This window comes from Melospiza georgiana, chromosome 8 (genome assembly GCF_028018845.1).
Source record: "Melospiza georgiana isolate bMelGeo1 chromosome 8, bMelGeo1.pri, whole genome shotgun sequence".
Taxonomy (NCBI): domain Eukaryota; kingdom Metazoa; phylum Chordata; class Aves; order Passeriformes; family Passerellidae; genus Melospiza; species Melospiza georgiana.
In genome coordinates this window covers 28,225,847-28,240,995 of record NC_080437.1, presented here as the reverse complement: position 1 = coordinate 28,240,995, position 15,149 = coordinate 28,225,847, and positions in this window count along the sequence as shown.

The following is a 15,149-nucleotide window of genomic DNA, read 5'->3' as shown; positions in this document are numbered from 1 at the left end:
AACCCATAGGGGACACAATTGCTGCTGGAAAATGAAAGGGAAAAACGAGTCTTTAATTTGACCTGCAACATCAGAGAATTTGAAAAATTGTGAGTGTTTTTATAGAGCTTTTATATCATCACCCTTTTCAACTGAGCATCCTGAATGCTTTATAAATATTAATTAAGTCTCATGTGGCTCCTCTGAGTTACGTAAAGACAGAATTGCCTCATCCATCAGAAGAGAGGATTCAGAAACTGCTTAACAATTTGAGACACCATTAAATGACACCAGTTCAGTGAATAAGAACCTGACACCCACTTGAAACTTCTGGGTAGGAGAAAATGTGAGGCAAGTGGACTATATCCTTCCACTCTTGCAAAAGTGTGTTGGAGCATGAAGAGCTTTCTCTCTTCTCTTCTCTTCTCTTCTCTTCTCTTCTCTTCTCTTCTCTTCTCTTCTCTTCTCTTCTCTTCTCTTCTCTTCTCTTCTCTTCTCTTCTCTTCTCTTCTCTTCTCTTCTCTTCTCTTCTCTTCTCTTCTCTTCTCTTCTCTTCTCTTCTCTTCTCTTCTCTTCTCTTCTCTTCTCTTCTCTTCTCTTCTCTTCTCTTCTCTTCTCTTCTCTTCTCTTCTCTTCCTCTCTCCCCTTGCTTTGTGGAAAACCTTGCCTCCCTGGGTAAGCTTCATCTAAGGATAGGGTTTCAGAAAAGAACCCAAAGGGAAAATGCTCATAAAATCTTCATCCCTCCTCTCTCTCCTGGACGCTATTGAGGGCTGGCTGCTCCAGGAGGGTGGAGGTGCTGGGCAGTGCAGGAGTTGAGGGAACTCCATGGAGCAGTGTGGAGCTGGAGCAGGATGGTGAGGCCAGGCTTGATGTGTGAACCTCTCAGAGAGCAGAACAGGGGGGTTTAATGGGCTGCCAGTCCTGATATCAGTGTACTCCTTTGGGAAGGAGTTTCAAGATTATTCCTCAGAATCACAGAGGTGAGCTAAGAGCAAACTGCAGGCCAATCACATTCCATGTGTTAGATCAATCATTACCACAGCCGGCTGAAGAACTTGGGCTTGAACTCTGGGTAATTAAAACACTTAACTCATGGTACAGACTGGCATTTAATGAATTCAGAGAGGCATCAGATTTTTCTCAACTTTCTTATATCCTACTGTAATTATTCTTGTTTTCTTAAATGCCTGAGAAAGGTATTGGATTGTTTCCTTAGCTGGACATCTCCAGCCGTGTCTCCCAAAGCTACTCTGGATAAATGGTTTCTAAGAAGACAACAACAGACCAGGACAAAAGTGAAGAACAGAGTAAAATATTGTATTGGAAAATCTTTTTTTTTTTTTTTTTTTTTAGTATCCCAGATACACCAAGGCAATCTTGAAAAGTTCTAAAATTTCAGTGAGTACAGAGGCAACAGACATGAGCTGCAACAAGGGAAATTCCTTTGGGACAGCAGGGAAAACATCCCCAGTGAGGGCAGTGAAATGCTGCAGCAAGGCCACAAGAGAATCTCTGCCTGTGATGGGCTCAAACACCAGATTGGACAAGGCTGAGCAGCCAACCTTGACAGCCAAGCTGTCCCTCTGTCAAGGCAGGTGGGGGATGCTGAACCATCTCTCACCCTAAATGGTTCCATTGTTTTGCTCCTGTTGGGAGCTGGAACCTCTGTTTTAGAATCTCCAGGACATCCTTGTACAAATTAAGAGACACAGGCAGCCTTTGATACACTTAATTTTGTGTTGCTGTGAGAATTATGATCACTGTAAGGTCGTGATTTCTCTGCGTTTTTAAAAATGTAAAAGTGAAATCACTTTTCTTACTGTATTTCATTTCTTCACCACATATGAATTCACCCCTGCTGAGTTTTAATCTACTGTGAATTTTCTAGCTTTGTTTCCTGCAGAACTTATTTTGAAGAGCCCTTGTAAAGAATTGCATGGACTTTGAATGGAAATGAGAAGTAATTCAAGGCATAGATCTGTTAATCCTGAAAGCCTCAGTGCTGCTTCTTCATACACATCAGGGAAATATGCAAAGTTACAGCAATCAGTTACAGCATGGCTGCAATGAATCTGGCATTAGTCAGGCAAAGCACAATACATGAAGGCTGATGCAGGAGGAAGGTGGTGAAAGTGATTTTTTTTTTTTTTATTTAAATGGTCCCAGTTCAATCAATTTTGTCTTCTCAGCATGATAACCCAATCATGATTGTCTCTGTGAAACAAGAGGATTGACACCACTTTAATGTGTAATTTCATTTTACAGTAGTTGTTTTCCTACTGCCTACACATAATATTTGTGAAGGAAAACTAACAAAACCTAAGTAAATCAAAATAAAGTTAATTATAAGGTAGATTTCTCTGTCTTCTTCCTCTATAGAATCTGTATGTCTTTTCTGGTTTTTTGGTTTAAAAAAATTACTTTTTAAAGAAATGCTGCATAAATAACATCTAATAAACACCAATGTCTTACCTTTCCAGCAGGAAAAAACTGAGTATGTCAGTACATTGCAAAGAAACAAATGGTAACAAAGAGTGCTGGGAGCAGCTCAGTCAGGTTATAACTTTGCCCTCATCCAAAGGAGTTTGTGAAGAGCACTATAAATTTCCAGTGACATGAAGGAGGATTTCAGCAGTGACTTACCATTTGTCTTTGTTTCAATTAATGGTTTGGCTCCCAGGTAAAATAACAGAAAGCACAGACCTACTCAGAAATTCTTTCATTTCTTTCCCCTCTCAGGTTTTCATATTTTGAGCATCATGCATAGTAAACAATGTGTCAACACTGCCATTAAAAACCTCTGGTTCTGGTTTTATACATGTGAACTGTAAAAAAATTTGCTTCAGGCTCCAAATTTGCAGGGTCTTGTTCATGAGATCCTGTAAAACATTTTATGAGTTCATAAAAATGTGTTAGATTCTGCTCCAGCTCCTGGATTCAGTCTCTTGAATCTCTACCACAAAAATTGAATAATGTGTTTTCAATACACTTTTATTAGTGAATTTCTTAGAGAGCCAATTATAAAATTGTGATCAGAGTTTCCTTATAGCTTTGTTTCTTCTTATCACCAACTAAAAAGCAAGCTTGCTTTTTCTGCTGTGTTAGAAATTGATTCTTGACTCAGGTAATCACCACACCATTTTTCTCTCAGGTTATCACATACTTGCACAACTCTCACATTTCCCTCACTTCAGCCTCTCCACTCTGCTTGTTTTAAATAGCTCTGGAAGGATTTTGGATGGCAGGGGCAGCCTGGCAGCAATCTTCAAACAGTGTTACTGTACCCACAGAATCCCCCTGGGGAGGATTTTGATTCAGCAGAGTGCCTCTCCAAGGTGGTTGAGGGAATTGAGATTCCAGAAGGGAAGAACCCAGGATTGTGATTTGCTCAGCAGAGCTGAATTATCTGTGATATTGTAAAGTTAATAAGCACAACCCTCAACATGACTCTTTAGTTTCTGTGGAGTATCAAAATGCAGGATTTGTCCTGCTGTGAGAAAACCACATCTGTGTCATCCTGCCCCTGACAGCAGCTTGGGCATGGGCTAAGACACAAGTCAAAGAGCCCTCCCAGTTAAATAACTTACCTTAAAAATTAATTTCCAGATCTGCAAGCTCATGGCTGGGAGCCCAGGCTGGAATGCAGGGTAGGTTTTGTTGTGTGATGTCCTGTGTCCCTCAGTGGGGCAGCATCAATGAGTCTCAAAGGCTCCTCAGTGTTGTCATGAATTGCTCCTGCACACAGACAGGCATTTCCTCTGACCAGCTTCCAAAGGGTTTCCAATTCACATTAACCGGATTATCTCTTTCCTTTCATGAGGAGATATGCAGGAGAGTTCTATTTCTATATCCCATTGATATTTTGCAACTGTATCTCCCCCTCTTCTCTTAAAACTGCCATTCCTGCTCTGTAGCTGATCATTTGGATCAGATTTTGGGGTGTCCATCAGTGTATGAGAAAGAGATATTCAGTATGGAATAGGCCTTTTGGTGGTCTATATGAATGTGAAATTTATAGTTTATTGTTTCTGATACCGAATTATATTCTAAAGTTTATTTTTCCTGATGGTCAATTCTGCTCACAGGCTGCCTTTTAGCTGGGGGGCACTGCATCACACTCTGTGACAGGCTAGTTTTTCCTGCTGTGGGATATTTTTTAAGCAAATGTCAGTATTATCCCTCACTTCTACAACAGAGAAGGATGTGAGTAGTGGTAGGGAGTGAGACTCAGCCAATCAAGGAAAACATAGCAGGAATCAGCTCCTGCTCCCTGGTGAGATTTGGGTGGTGTGGGTGTGCCCTGCCTGTGGTGCCTGTGTGTGTGCAGGAACACAGAGTCCCTCCTAACCCCTCCTTGGCAGGGTGTGCTCTGACCCTGTGGACTCAGCCTGTGTCACACTTTTGATTCCATAAAGCTGCTGCCAGACTTGGGGAAGAAATTAGGACTTTCAAAATTAGGACTTTTCCTTCAAAAATAACAGCTAAAATTCAGAACCAGGGTTGTTGTTTCATCCTTTTGTTTCCCCCTGCCCTAGCAGGCTCCCCCTTCCCAAGAGCAGGCTGTCAGTGTGGGCTGCAGGTCCCATCTCTGCCACAGCTCTGTGAGTGCCTCCCTCCTGCTGATCTCAGCACTGCCCTAAAAGCCCAGCAGAGATTTTTCTCCCCATCATTCAGGAATTAGGCTCTTGGGTTACTTCATGGCCTTACCACTGAACTGACATGGTCAATGACTGCAATTTCTCGTGCAGAGAACCCTGAAAAGCACGGAGGACACTGAAGGTACTTTGAACGTTTTTCCTGAAAAAGAGCTCGTGTGGCAGAAAGATGGAGTTTTCTTGTTACTTTGTAAGAAAGGAGTTTTACTTTTTTTTCTTTCAATACTGCCCATGTATGAAACTGTCTGAAAGCAGCAAGAAAAATGGCCCTGAAAGGAAAGACATGGGAGCAGATTTCTTGTCACCTGGACAAGGAAGGGGACAGGAGGAGGTTACTGCCCTTCCAATACCTGTCTGCTAAGGTTAACAAATGCTTCAAACCACATCCCAAGTTTGGTCTCCTGTAGAATATTAAAAACCACTAAACTGAACCCTGCAGAAGCAATGTTCTTTAGCAAGCTGCTGTGATTGCTGGCACCAAAAGTGTCCTCTGTCCCTGCAGGCAGAGGGAAGATTACCCTGGAGAGGGACACAGGGTTGGAAGGGAGGCACAACACTGCTGAACAGAGCTCTGTACTTCAGACTTCTTTGTGCAGAGCTGTAGTGCAGGAGCTCTCCAGTGAGTCTCTGTAGTGTGCTAGGCTGCACAGCAATTCAGGAAGACCTGCTTTGTGTAGGAGTCACCTCTGCATCTGCAGTGGGACAGACAAAGGTATCACAGTCTGGATAAATTCCTGTGAAATCTCCTATGGCTGACCCAGGAAATGATGCTTACCTGGCTAATCCCCATCTTTAGAACAAGCTGAAATAAAATCTGAGGCTTGAATGTTTGTGTTCCTTGACTCATCAGGATAAACATCTGAAGGCTGTGGTAGTGCCTTGGGTCCATCAGTAATAAAATATGAGTGTGAGCTTGTGCTGTCATTTGTTTCATTTCTAGTAGCACTTTACCTGGTAGAAGCAAGCAGAGAGTCTTGAATGGCCAGGAGTGATGAACTGCTGCGTCAGAGAGTCAGTAAACCTTAGCCACAGAGTCCTTCTGCTTGTCATGAGCAGGTGATTTAAAACTTTTATGTGTTAGCTTCTGCCAGCACATTTTGCACAGATCGTCTTTCTTCACTCCACCTTGCAGCTGTCACCTCCAGCAGAGAGCTCAGAAATGATAAAAAAAAAATCACTCCTGCAATCAGGACTAAGAAATAACAAAGAAAACTCATTAACTCATTGCTTGTTGTAATCAGTTCAGCAAGAGCTGCAAATGAGAGCTTTCCCCATGGAATCCCTTACCAAAAGCTTTCCTTTAAAGGAAAGCTTAGGCATGAAAACGAGGGTAAGACGCTTGATGGTCCCTAAGGTTTTGGAGCATTCAATTCCTTCTACAAATAATGGAATTTGGGCCTGTAAATGCCTTATGTGGCTTTGAACATCCTGCTTGGCTGATATTGGAGCTGCCAGAGCTCATCACGAGCTCCCAGGGGTGGGAACTGTCAGGGCCTCCCGGGAGCAGAGGATTCCTGCAGCCACAAAGGAGGAGGATGTGCTCCTCCATGTGGGTATGAACTGCTCTGCTCTCACAGCTGCAAAGCCACAGTGCCTACAGATCTTCAGTGGGCACCTTCAAGTCTTCCATTTCATGTCTTCATATGTTCCAGAAGTCTTCAATTAATTAATTGGGCAATTATCTTTTAATAACTCTTCTCTGCTGCTCTGGGCTACACATGTCCCTTTGGCTGGCTGCTATGTGACTTTATTCAGGGATCAAACATTTTATTTCCAACTTTAGCAGAGCTCAGAGGCCTCTTTCAGCCCGAGACCACCTGGTCTGCATTGCTGGCTGTGTCTACCCTGGGCAAAAAGTGGAGTTTGTGGTAATGACTGTGACCTGCCAGGTCTGGCCCCAGCTGGGGGATCAGAGGGCACCTCTGCCATAGCAAGCTGTGGGGCAATTATTGGGGTCACATTTCAGGTAAGCTTCGGAATGAGAACTCACATTGAGGGTATTTAGGTGCCCGTTGGCAACTCTCTGGTAGCTCTTGTGAAATTTACTTACATGCCCACAACAATGGTCAATATAAATGCTCCAGCTGGTTCCATGTGAGGTGGGAATGTTGCAGGTTTAAGATGTGACTGAACAGATTATGTTTTGTCTGGTTCCCACTGCTGGGGGCTGCTGCAACGAGAAATGTGATGCTCAGGATCACTCCTTGCACAATGCAAACTGCAGAATCAATCCTGGGAAAATTTGGCAAAAATAATGGACTTTAATCTCCAAGCTGAAGTGTGTTTGTTTTAATATCTGCTTTGGGAAGTGCACTTTGAACTCCTTCTTAAAAAAAGGCTTGTTTTAAAATTGTGAAAGAATGTACTTCTGCAGATTTCATATTGATCTTCTGTCATTTGAGGGTTTTAAAATAGAATTGTTTCTTTTTGCTAGTTCTAAAATATAAAGATTTTCTACTTCCAGAAATCCAGGAGCAGAAAAATTCAATAGTCCTGGGACAGATCATGCCACCAATGGCAGTCTCAAAACAGGAGGTCTAAAAAAGTGAGTTTGCATGAAACTTATCTGCTCATACCACAGAGAATTTTCTTTGGTGCTGCTCTCTTTTAGGAAATCTTACCGTATTAATCCCACAGTGATAGCCAGAAATTTTCTCCATCCAAACACTGATGAACAATTTGAAAAAAACAGACTGTGATGAACTGTACAAAATCATTCCTCCAGCTGACAACTTTGGGATCTGCAGTGGAAAAGGACATTGGAACTGAATAATAATATTCCCCTTTCATTTGTGTACCTCATGTTAGGTTTGAAATATGTTCTATAGGATTGTCACGTCCTTGCAAAATGTTGATAAATATCTTTTTCCCAGGTGATGGGAAATGAAGGTGAGTGGCAGATGGCACCCCATGGGACTGGCAAATGAAGTCAGGGGTTTGAGAGATGCTAGAGAGGCCTGAGGAAGCCTGGAAAGTCAGAGGCAAAGAATGAAATCCATCTTCTAACCCCTGGCTCATACAGCTCTGCCAACTCTCAGGAAATATTTGTAAATCTTAAAGAAGTTTTTGGCTAAGAACCCTGATGTAGGAAAAGGAAAAAGAAAATCAGCATGGTTTGGCTTCCTTCCAGTTCTGAGAGAAAACTTTAAAGGTGTCAGGGATCTAATTGTGCCTTATTTACCTGTGTGATGGGAGACAGTTAATTTGGAATATGCATTTCAGTCGAGCTCAGGGTTGTAAGAAGCCATGTAAATTATGCAAAATGTATAAAATAGGGTTGAATAAAGCATTTCTGTAGGTCCAACTCTCTGATGTTTTATGATTTAAGATCAAGAAATTGATGTACAATGATTCAAACAGCTCAAAATACTGCACAAGATATAACTCATCCAAAAGTACTTACAGGCAATAATTCAGTCAGCTGGTGGACTGAGTGCTAATGATGAGCAAGGAAGAATTCCAGCATTTGAGAGTTGTTAGCTGGATCACCTAATCTGCTACTGAAGATAATTGCCAAGCAACATCTTTGAAAAAAACAAACTGAAAAAAGAGTTTAATCTCAGCAAGTGTTCATGTAGTTGTAGGAGAGCCCAGAAAGCTGCTGAGATCATAAAATGGAAGTTTTATTTTTTGTTGGTTTTTATGGTGGAGTTAACATTTGCAAATGCAATCCTTCCCACGCAGGATGGGTCAGCCCTGGAGGGTGTTCATGGCCCTGTGTGTCCCTGCCCTGGTCCAGGAGAGCCACACCAGCCCAGCAGGGCTGTGACTGACCCTGGACCTGCTCTGTGAGCAGCCCTGGCCCCAGGTTAATCCCTTGGACATATCTCATAGCTTTATCTCCAGTCCAGTCTCTGAAATGCCCTTTGCTGCCATATCCCAGATGTAGAAGTCACCCACTAAACAGTTTCTCCAGTGTTTTCTTGGATGGTTGACTGCTTCTGCCCATTCTTCACTTTTTGGGCTACAATGCTGTGGAGCAAATGCTCCTGAGTTCTGTGCAAGGAAAGGCAGCAACCAACACTCAGACCACAAACCTGCTGGTTTGTTATGGAATGGGAAACAGTGAATCAGCCGAGAGTCAGGATTAAAGAAAAAGGATATTCTCAAGGTTTACAAACTCTGGGGAAATAAATCAGTTGCTGAACATTCTTAGCCAAAGAAGAACCCACCTGGCCACCTCCTGCACCCCTCAGGGGAAATCCTGACACCCCACAGCATTCCTAGCTCTGACCAAGTAATTTGTGTTCTCCTGTTCTTGTGTGGGGTGAAATGTCGGTGCTTTGATGAAGCTACTTCTGTGTGGGATCTCAGCAAATGTTTGGCAGTGTTTGAATTTCCAGCTGGGCTCTGGGAAGCTGCTTTGGGCCAGTGGAGAACTCTTCAATTACAGGGACTGGAAAGTCAGGCAAATGCTTCTTTACTGGAGACACCTACAGTACCTGGGAAGAATAAAGTATCTTAGGGAAAGAAAAGGAAATAATCAAACAAGCATTTTAGTGATGAACCAGAGGAGTAGCAAGCTAGTTAAAGAGTTCCACACCAAAACACCCCAAACAAACAAACAAAAAAACCACCCCAAAACAACAACAACAAAACCCACCCAAAACAAAAACAACAACAACAAACAACAACAACAATAAACCAAACCCAAAACCCCCCTCCAAAACTGGACAAAAGACAGAGGAAGGGAAATATATTTGGGATTTTTGTTTATTTGCTTGTTTTTCACACTAAAACTCAATTTAATTTTTAGTGAAAGATTGCATATCAAAAATACAGCTTTTTCCTCTATGGCAGATTTAATGCCCAAGCGTGTCTAACAATGCATCTCCTTGCACAGTTGCTTCCATGGATTTTCTGGGAAGTTGGAGAGCTTTACTTTGGTCCAATCCCAAATGATAACATCTGTATTGGCAGGGTGGAGAAATAAAATATTTTTTTGTTTGCCTGCAGCTGTTGGAAACATCTCTGAGCTTCCTCTTATTTTCTAAGGAGAAAACTACAGGTGCAGGAGATTTAGACTCTGCAGCTTTGTGACCACAGGCTATTTATTATCATTGCAAAGCAAAGAAAGATACTGTTTACTTTTTATTTAATTACAGTATATTCCCACAATACTTTAATGGGAGCTCACACTAAATCTCTGTGGTAATTTTCTCTGCCTCTTCGGGCTCAAGACCTTATGAAGATTTTGGCGATTTGTTTCAAAATCCATTCTCTTGTGGACTTGTAGGGGTTTTGTGATGACAATTGCTGCACTAATTCTTACGTGTTGCACAATGTGCTAATTAGTTTTGAAAACAATTTTGCACTTTACTGGAAAAATAAAAAAACAATTTTTTTAGTGGCCATTAGAAAATAGTGTGGACAGGAATTGTGACTGAAGGTTTGTCCATGATACTTAGAGGAACATGTGTGTGAGGTATTACTGTTATGTGGTCAAAGCAGCGCACCCTGTTTTAATTCAACAGCAGTAACAACAAAACAAAAATAAAAGCCAAATTCCTCGGGTGATACATTGTGTGTCATGACTTTCCTATTAGATAACACTGGTGTTAGTATTGCAACAATACTAACAGGTTTATATTTATTATCAATTCTGTTTTTTGGTTCTGCTCATTTGTCAGATAATATCCAGAACACAAACAGCAATAAAATTACTGTATAGCTTCCTCCTGCCTTTTAATTAACCAAAGAAAAGGCTCTGTGTGGAACAGAGGTAATGCTGGCTAAGGAACAAAGATGAAACATTTAACTACCCCATTAGATAACCTCAACCAAAAGACACATGAAGCTGAGTGAAAGTAGGGGGAAGCACAGGGAAAATTTAAAGTGGAAGTTAGCTGAAAAAGAGAAGTGTGTGGGCTGAGTCTAGAGGAGCAAAATTGGTAACTATAGTTTGGGGAGAGTGGGGACTTTAGGGTTCCATTGCTATGGTGAGATCTTCTGTGCTTAATACTTGGAGATCAAAAGGTTTCAAGGAGAGTTAAAGAGAGCTCAGAAATCCTCCTGGTTTATTCTGGACTAAGGTCCAGTGAAGTCTGTGAAAATGCTTGTGTTTTCTCTTTCAGAAGGACACCCAAAATATTTCTTCTTACACAACCTGTTCATGGCACATAAAAAGAAAGCATGCAATTAACTGTGAATAGCCAGCTGTTGGAAATGAACCTGGAGAATAATGATTTACAGGAGTGAATCACAGCCAACCCACTGCCTGTCTCCTGTCTTTTATGCCTGGGCCTTAATGTCAAAAATGTCATCAGAGCACCTAACCTGAGCTCTGTCATCCAGCTCTTCTTATTGAGCTTGTAAATTCCATCTGATCAGCCAGTTTTGTCACATTGCTCTGATTTAGCTGCTAACTGCACCAAAAGAACATCTTTCCTGCAGAGAAAAAACATACAAAGATTTCTTGTGACATTTTTTGAGTGATCAGCTGCTCTGGGAACTTCTTTCCCTTTAGTAAAATTCAGTTAATCCAATACCTCTTAGGAAGGGCACATCCATTCCTAACTCATGCATCTGAAGTGCTGCAGATATTAACAATGGCCGACCCAGTCCTTTTCTAGTAAGATCACCTTCCAATGCATTTTTGTCCTCAGTTCTGTAAAAAGGCTCATGTTTTACCATTGTTACGCAATTTGTGTGGTTCATTCCTCACACCTGCAATATGAGACCTTCTCCATTTGCTGCAGGTGAAGCTGGTTGCTGGCTGAATTAGCCAGTTCCCTGAAGAAGATAAAACCTGAAGGAAGAGGGTAAGTTGAGAGTGGTTCTGGTCTCTCTTTGGGAAGAAGGTGTCCTTTTGATGAGATTGTTAAAGGTATTTTCAGGAGCCTGCTGGGGCAAGAGAAGAGAAATCTGAAGTTGGCTGAAGTTGTCATGTGTCTGAAGATCAGGTATGTGTCAGATTACTCTTAGCATCTGCTGCTTTCTGAAAATGTTGAAGCTGTTTGGTTGAATGGCACATATGTGTACATATATAAAAGTATTGTGCCTTGATTAGGTGATAGTAGTGAACTACGGCTAATTCATCATTAGTCTTGAGGAAAACTGGGTACAAGCTCTTACTATGGGATCCCTTTAAAGGGCTGGTTTGGGAGTTCTTTATATTCTGTGTCAAAATAGTAATCAGCTGAACTCCAGATATGGGTGTAGGCTTCCTACCCTGCTGAATAGAGGAGATCTATTCACTTCTTTCCTTAAAACAGTAACTTCTGCAGAAGGTGTGGTATGGCTTTAGATCACATTATTTAGTGGCGGCTAATCCTCTTGCAGGAGGTGTTGATGCCTGTAACAGGGCTCTAGGCAAATGTGGCAGAGACTTGGAGTATTGCTTTTTGTTTGTTTCTTAATGTGGAAGAGATTCTGTAACTAAAATCTATTTGTCTCCAGGTGCTCTTCATGGTCTATTTAATGCAAGCATTTTCTTGTTACATTACTGCCTGCCTCCCTGCGCTGTTCCAAATAATGATTAAAACCTGCAGTGACTCAAGGCTTTTCTCTGGGAAAAAACCCAACTAATTCTAGTAAGAATGTTTATACTAAGATTCTCTGAAGTAGTTCTGAGTCTTTTAGTGAAGTGAAACTGTGGAGGAGATCATGTGCTTTACCCAAAACTGTGCAGGCTGTCATCCAGGATTAGATGTTTGAGTCCTCCTTTTAGGAGGGTGCATCAGGGCTTCTGGAAAGAAATGTTGGATTTTTATTAAGAGTAATGAAGAAAATTGTTTATCTGCAAAGCACATGGCAGGAATGTCATAGGAAATTCTTGCTCTCCCATATCCTTTTCTTTGTGCCTGAGGTTTGTGATAGGAGCTGCAGAAATTCTACCCAGAGGTGTAAGCCTCACTTTCTCTATACCTTGTTGCAACTGCTGGATTTGTACTTCAATTGTGATTGAAATGTTTGCTTGGAAGACAAAAGATGCTGGAAGATGTAGGGTGAATTCTGACCTGGAGATTAACACAGTTCCTTGTCACATGCTGAACTTGGCAGGCTGAAACTGATTCTGGTTTCAGAGTAAGGGCTGTAAAACAAACCAAGTTAAGCTTTATAGGACATGACGAGCAAAGGATGTATCAAACTTCTTTTCAAGAAGGTGGAATTCATTTAGTGAAGACTGCTTACTAACTGATGGACTATTCAGTGATTGAAAGTCTGTAGTGTGCTACAAGTACGGACTTTGTATTTTGTGCTGTTAATTGTGTTACTCTTATATGTTAAATGACACTTTGCTTTCTTGTCGAGGTGTTTCTGAATCAAGAATTCATAACCAACTTAAACATCTGTTTTACTGCATGCTGGTTATAGTAGCAGCCATAGGTTTTTGTTCAACTGAAGTATGAGGAACCAAGACTTGTACCCAAGTTTTAGTTTAGGGAACTGTAATAGACATCTTTCATATTGGCTCAATTTGAATTTTCAGACAATTTACAGATGAAAGGTGATATGTTAAATAGTGAGTACAATACATGCATTTTTCACTCCTCTGTAACCTTCAGAGCAGACAGTGGGTTGCTGCAGCACAGAGCCTGATGCAGTGTTCTCTGCAGGTGGTGATAAATGGAGTGTATTACTCAGCAGGGAATGGGTCTTCCTCAAAGAGTTGAAGGATGATGCAGTGAGAGTGGAGGGGAAATAAGGCTTTTTTGTGTGTCTATGTGGTAATGCTGCTTTTAGTCTAGTACACAGCAAGTGGCCTCAAAAAATAAATCAAAAATCTCAGCCTTATGCCCAATTTCAGGAAAATGCTGTGCTAGACTAAGTAGGAAAAATGAGGTGTTGGAAGGGTGAGGTTGACTGAATGGAATAACTGTATGAGTAATATATTGTTTTGGTTTCTAGCAAACACTGCTGTGTGAATAATGGTCTTTCACTGGATGAAGACCTTATTCAGCAACCCAGCTTTGAGAAGTTGAGCAAACTGGTAAATGCTCAGCAATGCCTATAAACAAGTGTGCTGCAGGGAGAAGTCAATGTGGGTGGCTGTTGGACCTGCACAGGAAGCTTGGCAGATATTCACATGTGAATAGAGGGGGCTTGCAGAGCTGCTGGGGGACATTTCCTCCCAGATCTCTGTAAAGGCTCTCACTGCAACTTCTGCACTATCTTTATTTTCTTACATTCTATCTGCACACACTCCTGCCCACCGTGGAGGGATAGAATGTAAGAAAATAGTGCAGAAGGTAATCTCACACCTGAGGAGTTGCAGCTGTGCTGATCACCAAAGATTAGGAACAGACCTGCCCTTAATGGGCCACAGCTGTGTCCAATAAGGATGAGTGCTACAAAAGAGTGGGTTGGCTGTGCTGTGAAGGCAGTTGGAGTTCGTTGGCTGTGCTGTGAAGATGCTGGAGTCAGTGCTATGAGGAGTTGCACATGAGAAATCACTGAGAAGGTATGGAACTTTTGAAATAAGTTGACAACATCTCACACTGTGGGTCTGTATTCTGGTTTATCTACATGGAATCTGTGTAGCTGCTTCCATCTGATAATCTTCATGCTCTTTCACAAAGAGGGAGGAATGGAAGTTTTTTTTTTCCTTTCCAGTGGAATACTCCATATTTTACTCTTAAAATACAGGCTAAAGCCTTTTGAACTATTTTAATGATCCTTTTCTAAGGAGTGTAAGGCACCAACTGACATATGAAAAACTTACTGGTGGTGACCCACAAAGCCTGGCTGAACAGGAGAAGACAAAATCTGTAAAAGTATCTCCAAATGTAGTGTTGGCTCTTGGTTCAAATGTGAGTCTCTGTTCCAATGCATTTAGACAGCTCAAGCCCCAACACAATGGTGACTTACTGGTATCCACCCTGCACGTGCTTCTGGAGACTGCAGGCTCAAATGAGTGCCCCCAAAGTGGCTGTGGAATTCTGGGCACAAATTCTGCTCAGGCATGTCCAGATATCCATTGTTAAACTCCAGTGTTTAAAAACTGTCCTCAGTGCTCACAAAAAAAAATTTCTCCTTAGGGTGCTATGTAAGGAATACATAGCACCCTAAGGAGAAATTTTTTTTTAGGCAATCAGGCCATTCCAAAGGCAAGTGATGCCTTGAAAGTCTGACTGGGACAATACAAACACCCACGTTGGCTGTATGGCTTTGGTGGTAAGAAATATCTGTTCTCTCTGTTCTTTTTGAATTCCAAAGTGCAGCATTGCTCTATAGGATTATTTTTATCTTGAACAGTCATTTTCATTGTGGGAGATGCCCATACTGAAAGCAGATGTGACAGTTGCCTGCAAGCTGTTGGAGCCCTTTGCAAGAGAACTATTATGGATTTCTTTCCCTTTGTAAAAGGTACTGTGTTAAGGATGCATCATGTACCCTGTCACACAAAGCCCATGAAGTGACTCATGAGAGCTCTGCTCTGACCTGCTGGGCTGAAGAAATGTGAAAATAAATCATTGTGCTCTGTGATGTTTTTTATTTTATTTCAAATCAGCCTACCCTATTAATTTCCTTTCCTTGTTTTTTTGAGTCTGTGCTATTCTGTTTCTCGTC